The following is a 13722-nucleotide window of genomic DNA, read 5'->3' as shown; positions in this document are numbered from 1 at the left end:
CTTGTTCTGAAGTCTAGGGAGCACTCTAGCTTGTTCTGAAGTCTGGGGAGCACTCTAGCTTGTTCTGAAGTCTGGGGAGCACTCTAGCTTGTTCTAAAGTGTGCAGTTGAATGCCGGGTAATCCAGTCAATTCAGCCAGCTGCTGTTTTACCACTGATGCTATTTTGGGAAGAGGTTCTTACTTTCGGTCTCAAGAGTCTTTCTTATTCCCTCTGTTGTCAGTTCAGGGCAAGGCCAGGAGGGAGGAACCTTAGATTCTAGTCTGGACTTCTTTACTTAAATGGGGGCCAGATCTTTAGCCTTCTAGAATCTTCTTGGAAAGTACAGGTATTTGCTTGGCCTCCCTCAGCAATCAGGTTGGCCGGCATCGTGAGGTCAGCACAGTGCAAAGGGAGTGTTTTCTGTGGAAGATTCAGAGTCTCCCTCTGAGGGAAGCCGGGCATGCACCCAGGGAAGGAGGCTTCGCACAGGGATACTTTTGAGACTGATGCAAAATCCTAAGCAGTGGCGTTCCCGTGACTCAGCTGGTGGGCGGAAGTGATTTTAAATAATGACAGTATCACCATCTCCCCACTCCTACGGTGTCACACATCACCAAATGCGTGCTCACTGGCCCTGAACACCCTGACTCAGCCAGTGTGCACGGGGTTGAAGAGAACAAAGGGAAGGTAGGTGGGTCCCCGGCTCTGCCTCCGAACCACGAGAACTGATTTGCTGCGTGTGGGGAGCAGTGTCTCTCTCTTCCTCAGAAACAGGCACAGAAAAGCGGGTGGGAAAGGTCACCTTGTCCATCCGCCCTCCAATTTTAAAACGGTCCTCCAGGAGTTAAGTGCAGCGGTAATTATAGCCACCATTGTCAGGAAAGAGGCCACTTGAGTTAATTAGAAAGGGAAGCCACCCAATTGCAGTTAACAACATGGAGGGATTGGTAGCGTTTTTGAGAGAAGGAAGCTTCGGGGACTGAATAGCGCCATTTACAGTGTCTATTCAGACTGAACAACAGGAGAATCAGCTCAGCCTCGGAGTGTGGGTCATGGCCGAGCTTGGAGCTAATGAGTGACCAAAACAGTGCCTGTCACCAAGGCAGTCTTGTGTCCTCCCTGACCCTGGGTGCCTTTCGAGGTAAGGGGTCAATTAAGGACTGTGCTGGGCGCCAGGAGGATTGCAATGACCCCAGCAGTGGGAGGAAGTGAAGGGTGGGTTTCCCAGGAGCTGCCTCCTCGTGAATAAACATGAGCTTGAGGCAGAGCGGGTTGTGTTGGAATGGAGACGCCCAGTGTGGCTAGAGTGTGCCACCTCCACCGAAGGCTGCATTGGTTACAGTCAGCTCCAGCCCTCACCTATGCCCAAGTCTGGGCTCCCGGTGGAGAGCTGAGACCCGGAGGTTTGTTTTTATGAGTATTGTATTGAGAGGCATACGGAGGCTGGGGCATGGCTCAGTGCGCTGGATGCCTTGGATTCTATTCCCCAAACCACCACCTAACAAACAAGCCAACCATTTGTAGACTGTATGCATGCAGATTAAATGAGGTTTGATTCTGGCCGAAAGCAAGCGTTGGGTGTGGCAGCCAATGTCTGGGGCTGTCAGGTGACCTCGAGGTCCAGACCAGAAAGCCAAGCCGACTTCTCTCCTCTCATTGCTTTGCCTTTCTGTGTCTTTGAGCATTTATTCTGGAGAACTGAAAATAGTGAGTTCTTTCTCCCTAGAAATGTACATAAATCCTCTTGGAGAGCCTATTGCCGTTCTGTTGGCTCTGTGACCTGGAAATGTCTCTCAAGTTGGCAGAGGCCAGAAAAGGGTGTCGGGTCCCCTGGAGCTGGAGTTACAGACAGTTGTGAGTTGCCTAACATGGGTGCTGGGAACCAAACTCCATTCTTCTGGGAAGACTGGCCGATGCCCTCAACTGCTGAGCCATCTCTCCGGTCACACATTCTTTTAGTTATTATGAAAAACAACCCACAAAAAAACCTGTCTGTCTGTCTGTCTTCCAAAATGGTTGTAAGCCCACTTATGCATCCCAGGCTGGTCTTGCCCTCATGATCCTTCTGCCTCCACTGACATTTTATAGCTATGTGCCACCATGCCTACCTTAATTTTTTTTTTCTTTCTAGACAATGTCTCACTATGTATCACTGGCTGGAACGCCTATGTAAACCAGGCTGGCCTCAAACTCACAGAGCTCTTCCTGCCTCTGCTGATAGGGATGTCCTTCTGTATGCAGTAAATATATGTCTCTCTCATTGGTTGATAAATTAAGCTGTTTTGGCTAATGGACAGGCAGGATGGAGCCAGGCAGGAAGGGAATACCAGACTAGGAGAATTCTGGGAGGAGGAAGGCAGAGAGTGAGTCCTGGGAGAGATACCATGTAGCTACCAGGAAGATAGAACTCTGGGCATTCTCTGGTAAGCCAAGGCCACGTGGAGATACATAGATTACTAGAAATGGGTTAATAGTTAAGAGAGAGCTAGCCAATAAGAAGCCTGAGCCATTGGCCAAACATTCTGTAATTAATATAAGCCTCTGTGTGTTTATTGACTGAACGGCTGCAGGACTGGATTAAAGGCATGCACCACCACACCCCACACTGGATATATTCTGCTCCACCCTTAGGTGTATGTAGCAGGAGGTCCTATACACGAGTCCACAGAGGGACTCTTAAATCCTGTTCACAGCAGTCTGTTCCTGGTGGCAGAAATCTGGAAACGGCCCGAGCACACTTGCTGAGAGGAGAATGGATGAATGAATTGCACACCCATAGAGCAGAGTACTACTCTGCCATTAAAATAAATGAGCAGCATGCGGAAACAGCATTGGGGACTCTCCAAAACAGCATGTTGCTCTAAAGAAGCCAGACACAAAGACTGCACACTGTGATCTACCAAGGCAAATGAACCCACAGCAGAGGAAGTGGCTTGGTGGCTGCTGCCTGCCACGGGAACAGGAGACGTCGACGGCAGTGGGAGGGACCCATCTGTGAGATGAAGGTGTGTGCACCGTGGGCGGGGTACACATGTGTTCAGGCGTGCACAGCCCGGAGGTCAATCCAGGGTGTTGTCAGTGCCTACCTTGTTTTGCTTGCTTAATGTTTTTAGGAATTTATTTTAAGCGTATGAATGTCTTGCCTACATGGATGTACATGCATACCTGGTGCTCAAATTAGAAAGACGAGAGAGATGAGACTCGAACTATAGAGAGCACATTAATTGGTTTATTATAGGGCGGGAGAGCGAGAGGGGGAGAGAGAGCAGAGAGTAAAAGAGAAGAGAGAGAAAGAGAGAATGTAAGTGAAGAGTGGGGAGAGAGAGGTCAACCACTGGAAACACACACACACACACACACACACACACACACACACACACACACACACACACAGAGGGGGAGAATAATGCTTTGGGTTTATAAGGGGGAGCGCACTGAGTCCCTACGCAGCCCCATAATGAGTGGCAAGGCCGTGATGTGGCCACGCAACCCAGGGCCCTTTAAGCTGCCTAGGTACCTGAACCTTTCACAAAGGGTGGAAAAAGAGAGTCAGATCCCATCGAACTGGAGTTATGTGGTTGTGAGCCGCCATGTGGGCGCTGGCTGTTGAAGCTGAGTCCTCTGCAAGAGCAGCAATTGCTCTACACCAAGGAGCAATGTCTCCAACTCCCATTGTTTGTTTTGTGAGATAAAATCTATGGCCTGAGGCTCATAGAGTAGGCTGGGCTGGTTGGCCGGTTAGGGCTGGTCTCTGCCTCCCCAGGGCTGGGGTTATAAGCACTGGCCACCACATCCAGCTTTTTAGTGTGGGTGCTGGGGATCAAACTCAGGCCCTTGGGTGTGTGCGGGCAAGCGCTTTACTGACTGGTCCACCCCCCCCCCCAGCATCTTCCCGTTCTATCTTGACTGTTAGAGTGGGGAGGGCAGGAAGTGTACGGGGAGTGATTGGAACGGATCGCACCAAACTTGAACTGTGCGTAGAAATGGACACCCGTGTCCGTTTGCAGTGCTACACCGAAAGACCCTGGACCAGGTACCTTATCAACAACAGAAATTTAGCTCTTAGAGGTGTGGTGTCTGGATGCCAGCATGGCAGGGTCTGGTGAAGACTCTTCTAATAACATTTCTCTGTATCCTCACTGATGCAGGTGTGAGTCGGGGGGGGGGGGGGGAGGCATCAAGTTCTCTGGGTCTCTTTTATCAAGGTATAAATGCTGTTCTTGGGGACTCTGCCTTATGACCTAAAAGACACCCCCTCACCCCAGTTCCTGATAGCATCACCTCGAAGCAATAATACATTTTCCCTGAACAAATCTTGAAATAAAAAAATAATGCAATTTCTGTCTTCTCCAAGGCGAGGTCTGGTTCACATGGTGGCACCAGGGAGATGCTCCGGTGACACACAGTGCAAAGCTTGCCCCAGGGTAACCCCTTGTCCATCCCTGGGCTTTGTCAAGATGCAGCCAGAGGCTGGTTCACAAGAAGCAATTGGTGGCTTCACGCAGCTCCCTGGGGAAAGCCCTCACTGCCGGAATCACGTGCAGCCCCCAGTCACGGGTCTGTGGTGCGTCACGATCATGAGTCTGCGGGGATGAGAGCTCCGTGATTCACACATGTCAAGGTTGATGAGGATACTGAGGAGTCGCCTCCTCAGGGGGATAATAGAAAACAACGTCTCTAAATAGTTCATTTCTTTCAAGAGATGTCACATCAGCTCACTGTCGAAGCGTTGATTCATTTCAGGGTTTTGTATTTGGTTAAGGACAAAAAGAAAAAAATCTCCTTGGCAAAGACAGTGAAGGGCTGAGGGGAAGCAGCAGATTCTTGTCAGTGTTTGGGAAACGCAGAGGGAAACCTTGCTTCTTTTCCCTGCTTCCTGCTTCCAAGGTTGGTGACAAATGCTATGTCTTCCACCAGCTGGGCAGAGGCTGGTTCTCGAACCTTCCCATAGGACCAGGCAGGGCTAAAAGAACCTGAATCAGAGTTCCTGTAATTAAGGCGTCATCAAGGTTGGCAGTTATCAGAATGGGATCTGAGAGAGGTTTTGGAAGCGGGTTGTGTGTGTTGGTCGGATATCCATTCCCTTGAAGGGGGGAGGGGAGAAAGTGCACCAATCTACCATTGCCAGTCCAGAAATCCTGCCTGCCAGATGGCTTAGGATGTCTGTCAGTCACTCCTGGAGTGAGGGAGGAGAGAAGCTAGGGTAGAAGAAGTGTGGTGTGTGTTTGTGTGTCTGTGTGTGTGTGTGTGTGATGGGGGAGTGGGGTGTGTGTCTGTGTGTGTCTGTGTGTGTGTCTGTGTGTGTGTGTGTCTGTGTGTGTGCCTGTGTGTGTGTGTGTGTGCGCCTGTGTGTGTGTGTGTGTCTGTGTGTGTGTGTGTGTGTGTGTGTGTGTCTGTGTGTGTGTGTGTGTGTGTCTGTGTGTGTGTGTGTGTGTGTCTGTGTGTGTGTGTGTGTGTGTCTGTGTGTGTGTGTGTGTGTGTGTGTGTGTGTGTGTGTGTGTGTGTGTGTGTGTGTGTGTGTGTGTGTGTGTGTGTGTGTGTGTGTCTGTGTGTGTGTGTGTCTGTGTGTGTGTGTGTCTGTGTGTGTGTGTGTCTGTGTCTGTGTGTGTGTGTGTGTGTGTGTCTGTGTGTGTGTGTCTGTGTGTGTGCCTGTGTGTGTGTGTGTGTCTGTGTGTGTGTGCCTGTGTGTGTGTCTGTGTGTGTGTGTCTGTGTGTGTGCCTGTGTGTGAGTGTGTGTGTGTGTGTGTGTGCCTGTGTGTGTGCCTGTGTGTGTCTGTGTGTGTGCCTGTGTGTGTGTGTCTGTGTGATGGGGGAGTGGAGTGTGTGTTTGTGTGTCTGTGTGTGTGCCTGTGTGTGTGTCTGTGTGTGTGTGTCTGTGTGTGTGTGTGTGTGTGATGGGGGAGTGGGGTGTATGTGTGTGTCTGTGTGTGTGATGGGGGAGTGGGGTGTGTGTGTGTCTGTGTGTGTGTGTGTGTGTGTGTGTGAGGGGGGGTGGTGTGTGTGTGTGTGTGTGTGTGTGTGTGTGTGTGTGTGTGTGTGAGAGAGAGCGTGTACTTTTGGCCAGCATCAGTCTGGGTAGTGAAGCTACTTCTGGCCCAGCTCAGAGCCCACCAAGTTCACCCTCCCATGTTCATCCTGAGGTCTCTTTGGATTCTGGAAACAGAGAGTCAGTGAAGCCAGTGACACCCTCAAACCATTCAAAGGAGTTGCGTTTACACCAACAGGCCTGCATCATTCTTAGAGCCAGGGGAGCAGGAGGAGGAAAAGGAGGAGACACGATAAAAACCAGCTCTGAGGACTCCCTCTTCTGGGCTTACTGGCAGCTCCAAATTCTCATTTGCGTCAATTAAGCAATGAAAAGGAAAGGGAAGAGGGAAATGAATTTGTTACTTTCTTTAGTTGGGGTTCCTGTCGCTGTGATGAAACACCATGACCAAAGCAAGTAGGGGAGGAAAGGGTTTATTTCGCTTATACTTCCACATCACAGTTCACAACGGAAGGAAGGAAGGAAGGGAGGGAGGGAGGGAGGGAGGAGGGAGGGAGGGAGGGGGGAGGGAGGGAGGGAGGGAGGAGGAGGGAAAGGAACTCAGACAGGGCAGGACCCAGAGGCAGGAGCTGATGTGGAGGCCATGGAGGGTGCTGCTTACTGGCTTGCTCTCCATAGCTTGCTCAGCCTGCTTTCTTGTAGAATCCAGGACCAGCGTTCCAGGACAGCCAGGACTGTTACACAGAGGAGCTTTGTCTAGAAAAACTGGCAGAGAGAGACAGGGAGAGGGGGAGAGAGACAGGGAGAGAGAGGGGGGGGGAGGAGGGAGGGAAGGAAGGAGGGAGGGAGGGAGGGAGGGAGGGAGGGAAGGAAGGAGAGGGGGGTAACTCCCCCAAGGTCACTCACGTAGCTAGAACCTGAGGTTTCAATTCAGACAAGCCAACACCCAAAGGCTCCACCACCGAGCCCAGCTCCTGCAGGGTCCCTGTCTTCTGCTGAGTCACCTGTGTTCTGAGTGATGAGAAGCACAGAGGGTGAACAGAGGAGGATCCAGCAAGCCCTTATGCCTCTAACCGACGCCGGAACCCCAACATTACAGCCTTATTCCTTCAGTTTGAAGAGCTCGAGTCGCTCATAAAAGTTCCCACTGGTGGTGGCATGTGGGCGGAAGCATGTCATCTGGCATTAGTCATGTGTGGTCAATGAGCATGAGTGTATAGGAAGCTTTCCTCCTGGAAGGCCTTCTTCCCCCTTTGGTTAGCAAACAGAGGTCTGGGTTTCACTGTGGGGTTTTCATGTGTATGTATCTTTAGACTTTGTTCTTTTTCATCCCCGAGGCTGCCTTCTGTCTGCCTCTCCCCTTTGCTGGGAGGTAAAGGCACGCTGACTGCCAGGCCTGAAGCCTGGGTTTTACTCCCCAGGGCTTACATGATAGAAGGAGAAAACCAACACCCACAGAATGTGGCTCACGCTCCCCAGCCTGCCACACCCCAACAGTTGCATTGGCAAGCTACCAGAAGGTAGGTCCTTCAGTGAATGCTGGGAGGGCACTCCCCTCAGGTCAAGTACAGGACAGGTCAGGTACTCCTCCACAGGCTGGGATATCGGATTACACTTCCCAGAGAAAGTGACAACCGAGTTTTGGCTTAAAGGACAATGGTGAACCAGCCCCAATTGGATGTGGGAGACCTCTAAGAGCAACAGTGTGAAGAGACCAGCTCCTCTTTCGGCAGCCATAACAGCCGAACACATGCTTTTCTGACCTTGTCCTAGACACTAGAAAGTTAGATGCCTGCCTCGTGACAAGGAACCAATCAGAGGTTAGCTGGTGGCGCTATGCTTTACGGCTCTGGGTGTGCTTTATGGACAAGTGCACAGCAATGACGCACAGAGCATAGCAACCACCCCAGGAGGGCCTATGGGCCATAACAACCAGTTGGCCAATCAACACAGGGCAACCCTCCAAGCCTGGAGACACACCAATCCTGAGCCTGTGCGTACCCCTAGACACTCCCCTTATGCTGCCCTACAAGATCTCTTGGGAGCCCCTAGGAGCTGTCTTTTGCAAGCCATCCGCCATGGTGGGTGGGTGAAAGACCCGAGCTAACATGGGGTTAGCTCGTTAAATTACAATAAAGCCTCGTGCAGTTTGCAGCAAGCTCTCAAATCCGCCTGGTGATTGGGGTGACCGTGGTCATGGCCTGGGATCCCGGATACCTGAGTTTTCCGGGGGTCTAACAAGTGTCAGCATGTGGCACGGTATTCACAAAGGCCTGGAGCATTTAGCGCTGGAGGGCCGAGGGCTGGTGGAAGAGTATTGCTGGCCAGCCAGGCCTGAAGGTGGCAGAGGACTCTGGGAGCTGATACAGTTAAGATGTTTTCTCCTGGGTGACGGGGAGCCATGAGGAGCCCTCGGCTCATTTATCTCACATATTACCTGGTATGGATAATTGGTTTTTGTTGTCGGCACCAATCCTGAAACTAGGCCATAGATTTCTTCAGAGTAGGAATCTTTTTTATCTTTCTTTTTTCCCTTCCTTTTTCTCTTTCTTTCCTTTTTTTCTTGTTTTCCTGTTTAGTTTTCTTTTTCTTTTCTTTCTTTTGTTGTTTTGTTTTGTTTTTTTGAGTCAGAGTTTTTCTGTGTAGTCTTGGCTGTCCTGCAATTCATTCTGTAGACCAGGGTGGCCTTGAACTCAGGGATCTGCCTGCCTCTGCCTCCAGAGTGCTGGTATCAAAGTCATGGACCACCACTACCCGTCAAAGTAGGAACCTTTTTTTGTTTTGTTTTGTTTTTTCTTTTTCTTTTTCTTTTTCGAAACAGGGTTTCTCTGTATAGCTTTGGAGCCTATCCTGGCACTTGTTCTGTAGACCAGGCTGGCCTCAAACTCACAGAGATCTGCCTGCCTCTGCCTCCCGAGTGCTGGGATTGAAGAAAGGCGTGCGCCACCAACGCTTGGCTGTTTTCATCTCCTTTTATCACTTGTTCTAAATAAGGTCTGCTGGGTAAGGTGCCAGGGACCAAGTATGGAGATAAGACAAGCTGGCCCACCCTCAGTGTGCCCACCGCCCGCAGAGCAGTGGGGAGGTGCGGACACACAACACACAGTGAAGAAATAACAGAGCACACACACTACAGACTACAATGAAGCTGAAAAAGCCCCCTCTGTCCTAATGAGGTCCTCCTAGCCATCACAGTGTCCCGGTATGACACATTGCTCTCCCGTGTGTGGCGATGCCAGAATAGAGAAGCCTAGTGGGAGGGCGGTTATAATAAAAGTGTATCAGATACAATTAATTAGTGCATGATATACAATGCTTGAGAATAAATGACAGCATTACGACTATATTAATGGTGTATGTGTTTGCTCTACAATACTAGTGGTTAAACTTGTTCTTTGATTTCTCTCTCTCTCTCTCTCTCTCTCTCTCACACACACACACACACACACACACATGCACACGCACACGCGCACACACACACACACATGCACACGCACACGCGCGCACACACACACACACAGAGGCACAAACGCACGCACGAACGCATGCTGCATTCTGATTCACGTTCCTAACCTCTGCTCCCTCTGCCTTCCCACGAGTCCCTTTCCCTAAATCTGCACTATTTTATTTTGTTTTGTTGCTCACTGATTTCCATTGGGGCTGTTTGCTTGGCCATAAGCTTAGAACTACTCACTGGAGCCAGGTGGGCTCACTGTTGGGCAGACAACTCAAGACAATGACTGCCTGGTCCCTGTCATGTCCGCAGTCAATTGTTCAGTGCGGAAGGGTGGAGCCTTATGAGCCCCGCCCAGGTTCATGGCTGGCAGTTGACTGACCCAATCTTGTGCAGCCCCAGTGCAGGCCATCTTTGCTTCCCTGGGATCATGTTTGCCACAGCTGTGTCAGAAAGGTTTTCAGCTTTTAGGAAAAGGATATTCAAGTTCCACTCAGAGGTAGCGTTCACGGTCTTTTGCTACTTTGATTATTTCTATTATTTATTCATGCATATGTATAGTGTCTACGTGTGTATGCAAGTGTGCGTGGGTGCTCCCGGAAACTAGAAGAGGACGTGGGATCCCCTGGAGCTGCCTGGCGTGGGCGCAGAGAACAGAGCTCGAGTCCTGGGCGAGAGCAGCCAGTGCTCTTAAGCTCTGAGCCAAGCCTTCATGCCCTTGATAACTCATTGGAAGCAATTCTGTGTACAAAGATGATTGTTTCTCTATAGGCGGTCTTCACAGCAGGTTTTATTAATTGTGCTGAAATTTTTGACTCGGCAGGTGAAAGCTTCAAACAGACTCTGGGCTGGGGGGCTCCTCCTCTCTCCTTAATTTCTCCTCAGTCTCCATCCTGCCTCAACTCACCAGAAAACACAATGAGGCCTTTATTATAAGAGAATTAAGGATTTTTTAAAGATTTTATTTATTTATTTATTATGTATACAACACTCTGCTTCCATGTATATCTGCACACCAGAAGAGGGCACCAGATCTCACAACGGATGGCTGTGAGCCACCATGTGGTTGCTGGGAATTGAACTCAGGACCTCTGGAAGAGTAGTCAGTGCTCTTAACCTGTGAGCCATCTCTCCAGTCCCCGGAATTAAGGATTCTATACAAACATGAGTCTCAAATGTATGTGTCCCTGTGTGTCTGTGTGTGTGTGTGTCCCTGTGCTGGTGTGTGTGTCTGTGTCTCTGCGTGTGTCTGTGTATGTGTCTGTCTTTGTGGTGTGTGTGTGTGTGTCTGTGTGTGTGTAGGATATATACCTGAGCTTAGTTTTGAAAGACCAGCAGGAATGGTGTAAGATGTCTCTGGCAGACTCTGAAGCAGGCCTGCACTTGCCTCCTGTCTCCAGGGCTTCTGCACCCAAACTTCTCTTGAGGAAAAACTGCTTCAGAAGGTTAATAGACAGATGGACAGAAGGCAAATTCGCTCCAGAGAGCACAGCCACCTGGTTCATCTCGTCGATTTTCCGAGAGACTTTCACAAGTTAATGTGCCGTCAACAACAGACTCCGTGGTCTGCAGAGTTCAGCTCCCTGTGGAAGTTCTGGAAAGTTTATGAAGCACACTCCTCAGTGAGGCATGGAGTAACAAGTGACTCGGCAACTCTGGAGCCTCCCTGCTTGCACTGTCCATCAGAGCCAGTTACAGTTACAGTTACAAACATGTGGTGGAAATGCCCACCGTGTTCCATCCTCACGCAGCCTCTCTCCTTGTTACCTATGAATGGCTTGCGGCCATATCTGTCCCCTGGAGAACAGCCTGGTTCAGCGCATCCAGGGTGAACACACACACACATCCTCTAGGTTAGTGGGAAGCCCAGTGTTAATCAGGCTGCTGAGGCAGGGCAGGAAGGCTGGGAAAATTAAGCAGCTATGGGAAGGAGAAAGGAATCCAGTGGCGTCTCCCACCTGCTGAGAGTCAAGAACTGCAGCTCAAACCTGGCGGTGTGCTGGAAACCCCGCCCCTTTGCTGCACAGCTGTTTGGCCTCAGGTAAAGTCAGAAGGAGCCCAGCACAGATGGAGTGGGAGCCGCTGTCTGAGTCTGGGTGCCTCCTGGGTGCCTGGAGCCCAGGGTGGAGTTGCCCTGCCTCCTGCCTCCCACCCCCTCTCCAGCTCTTTTTTGGCTTCTTTTCTTGTCTGACTTGCGCTCCTTCTCCATAAACACCTGATGCTACAGTGGCCAAGGGCGTGGCCGTTTCTCATAGTAAAAGAGCTTGACTCATGGGAGAGACGTAAGACCCAAGTTTGTTCTAAGAAAGGAATTGCAATTGATGGCTGGTGACTGTCCCCGAAAACAGGGGCCACTCATAAGCACCTCACAGTATGGTGGAGCCCGGCCACCAGAGGAGAGAGCTGGGAGTTCTTTGTGTCAATTGAATGAGCTGTAAAACGCTTGCCTAACTGACAAGTGGGATGCTTGTGATGGTGATTACGATCAGTTGTCACTTGTGTAGAAGTCAAAAATGGGTAACGGACCCCTGGACTACCACACACTCTAATAATAACTGTCGGTGGTTGTGGACATGGTTTGAAAGAAAACGGCCCCCAAAGGAGTAGCACTATTGGGAGGTGTGGCTTTGCTGGAGTAGGTGTGGTATTGTTGGAGGAAGTGTGTCACTGTGGGGGCGGGCTTTGAGGTCTCAGGCATGCTCAAGCCACACCCAGTGAGACAGACCACTTCCTGTTGCCTGCAAGATGTAGGACTCTCAGCTGCTTTTCCAGCACCATGTCTGTCTGTACAACGCCACGCCCCACCATGAAGATAATGAACGGACCCTCTGAACCGTAAGCCACCCCAATAAATGTTTTCCTTTATAAGAGTTGCCATGGACCTGGTGTCTCTTCACAGCAATAGAAACCCTAATACGGTGGTGGTGGGGACAAAGCCCCACACTGCCACCAGTAGCTTGAGGAGGTCTACCCTTTAGGGGCCTCCACTCCAGCCAACTAGAAACTCAACTAGCTTCGGAAGAGAATTTCAGGTCAGAGCTGGAGTAGAGTCGGTGAGTTTATTAGGTCAAGGTAAGTCATCTGCATGCTTCAGATCCAAGTGTAGGCTTTCCTGCAAGGCACCCAGGAAAAAGGCAACGAGCATCTACAAGACATGGTTCACGCCTCTCTAGAGACAGTCAGCCACCCATAGGTGTCTTTGGGATAGCTCGATGTAAAGTCCTGTGTGTCTAAGTTACATTCTTAAAGGATGTAATTACAACAAAATTAAAGATTAAACGAAGTTTAAAAATTAAGCAAAAGGCTTATCTTTCTCTTCTTAAAGAATTTCCATTTGTTCCCCAACATAATGTTTTTGTTAATTATTTGGAACTTTCGTGCAATGCACCCCGTCACAGACCCATCCCATTCCTCCCAGGTCCACCCTACCACCCTTGTGCCCCGCCCCCCCCAAAAAAACCCACCAAGTGCAATTTGTGTTGTTCATTTAGTCACTGGAGCATGGTCGGTCAAAGTCCAGGGGCCAGCCCATCCCCACCCCCCTCCAGCAGCCATCAACTGTGGAGAGCTACACTTCAGTGTCTTTATCAGAAGTTTTAAGGATTCTCCTCAAAGCTTCATGTCTGGACTGTTTCTGTTTTATTGGAAGGTAGAGTGGGGAGAGGTTGGCAAAGACACCGTCTGTGTCTCGAATTTTCAGTTACGAGTCTGCAGTCATCCATACCCTCTGCAACAGATGCCTCCCCGCCCGTAGCAGCCAGTGACTGCACGGATCGTGACATCAACATAGTCTCTGGTGACAGCACAGATCATGGAAGTATTTTTTGTTTGTTTTTTATTTGGTTTTTTTGAGACAGGGTTTCTCTGTGGCTTTGGAGGCTGTCCTGGCACTCACTCTGGAGAACAGGCTGACCTCGAACTCACAGAGATCTGCCTGCCTCTGCCTCCCGAGTGCTGGGATTAAAGGCATGTGCCACCAACGCCCAGCTCCGAGGATTTTTTTTTTTAGGACTTCCCCCGCCTCGGCTACCTTTTTCATGATTCTGTTCTTTAGTATTTCCTATTTCCTACTGTCAACATTTTTAAAAATATAAAAGTTATGTCATTGTGCGAACTGTAAATGTTTAGAACTATTTTGTATCTGTTAAATACAATGTTTCAAAGAGCTTTAGTATTCTTTTTCTGTTTGCTTGTTTTGTGTAGCCCTGGCTGTTCTGAAAGTCACACTGCAGATCAGGCTGGCTTAGAACCCAGAAATCTGTCTGCCTCTACCTCCCAAGTGCTGACCATGCCTGGCAACT

At 50.0% G+C, this 13722-nt stretch overlaps 1 long non-coding RNA gene across 5 annotated transcripts; it reads left to right on the top strand.

The window, feature by feature from the left end:
* The first annotated feature begins 203 nt into the window (after positions 1 to 203).
* On the top strand, positions 204 to 7794 carry LOC113837393. 5 transcript variants are annotated; one of them, XR_004771297.1, is made up of 4 exons: positions 221 to 668; positions 2613 to 2986; positions 7305 to 7487; positions 7620 to 7794. It is a non-coding gene; the product is annotated as an uncharacterized LOC113837393 (long non-coding RNA). The 5 variants fall into 5 exon arrangements; XR_003487964.2 differs by having other exon boundaries at positions 225 to 1122; positions 7305 to 7794; XR_004771296.1 differs by having other exon boundaries at positions 227 to 668; positions 7305 to 7794.
* Positions 7795 to 13722: the final 5928 nt, after the last annotated feature.

Source organism: Cricetulus griseus, chromosome 10 (assembly GCF_003668045.3).
Source record: "Cricetulus griseus strain 17A/GY chromosome 10, alternate assembly CriGri-PICRH-1.0, whole genome shotgun sequence".
Classification (NCBI taxonomy): domain Eukaryota; kingdom Metazoa; phylum Chordata; class Mammalia; order Rodentia; family Cricetidae; genus Cricetulus; species Cricetulus griseus.
Note: the sequence above shows the minus strand (reverse complement) of the source record. Positions and strands in the feature narration are given on the sequence as shown.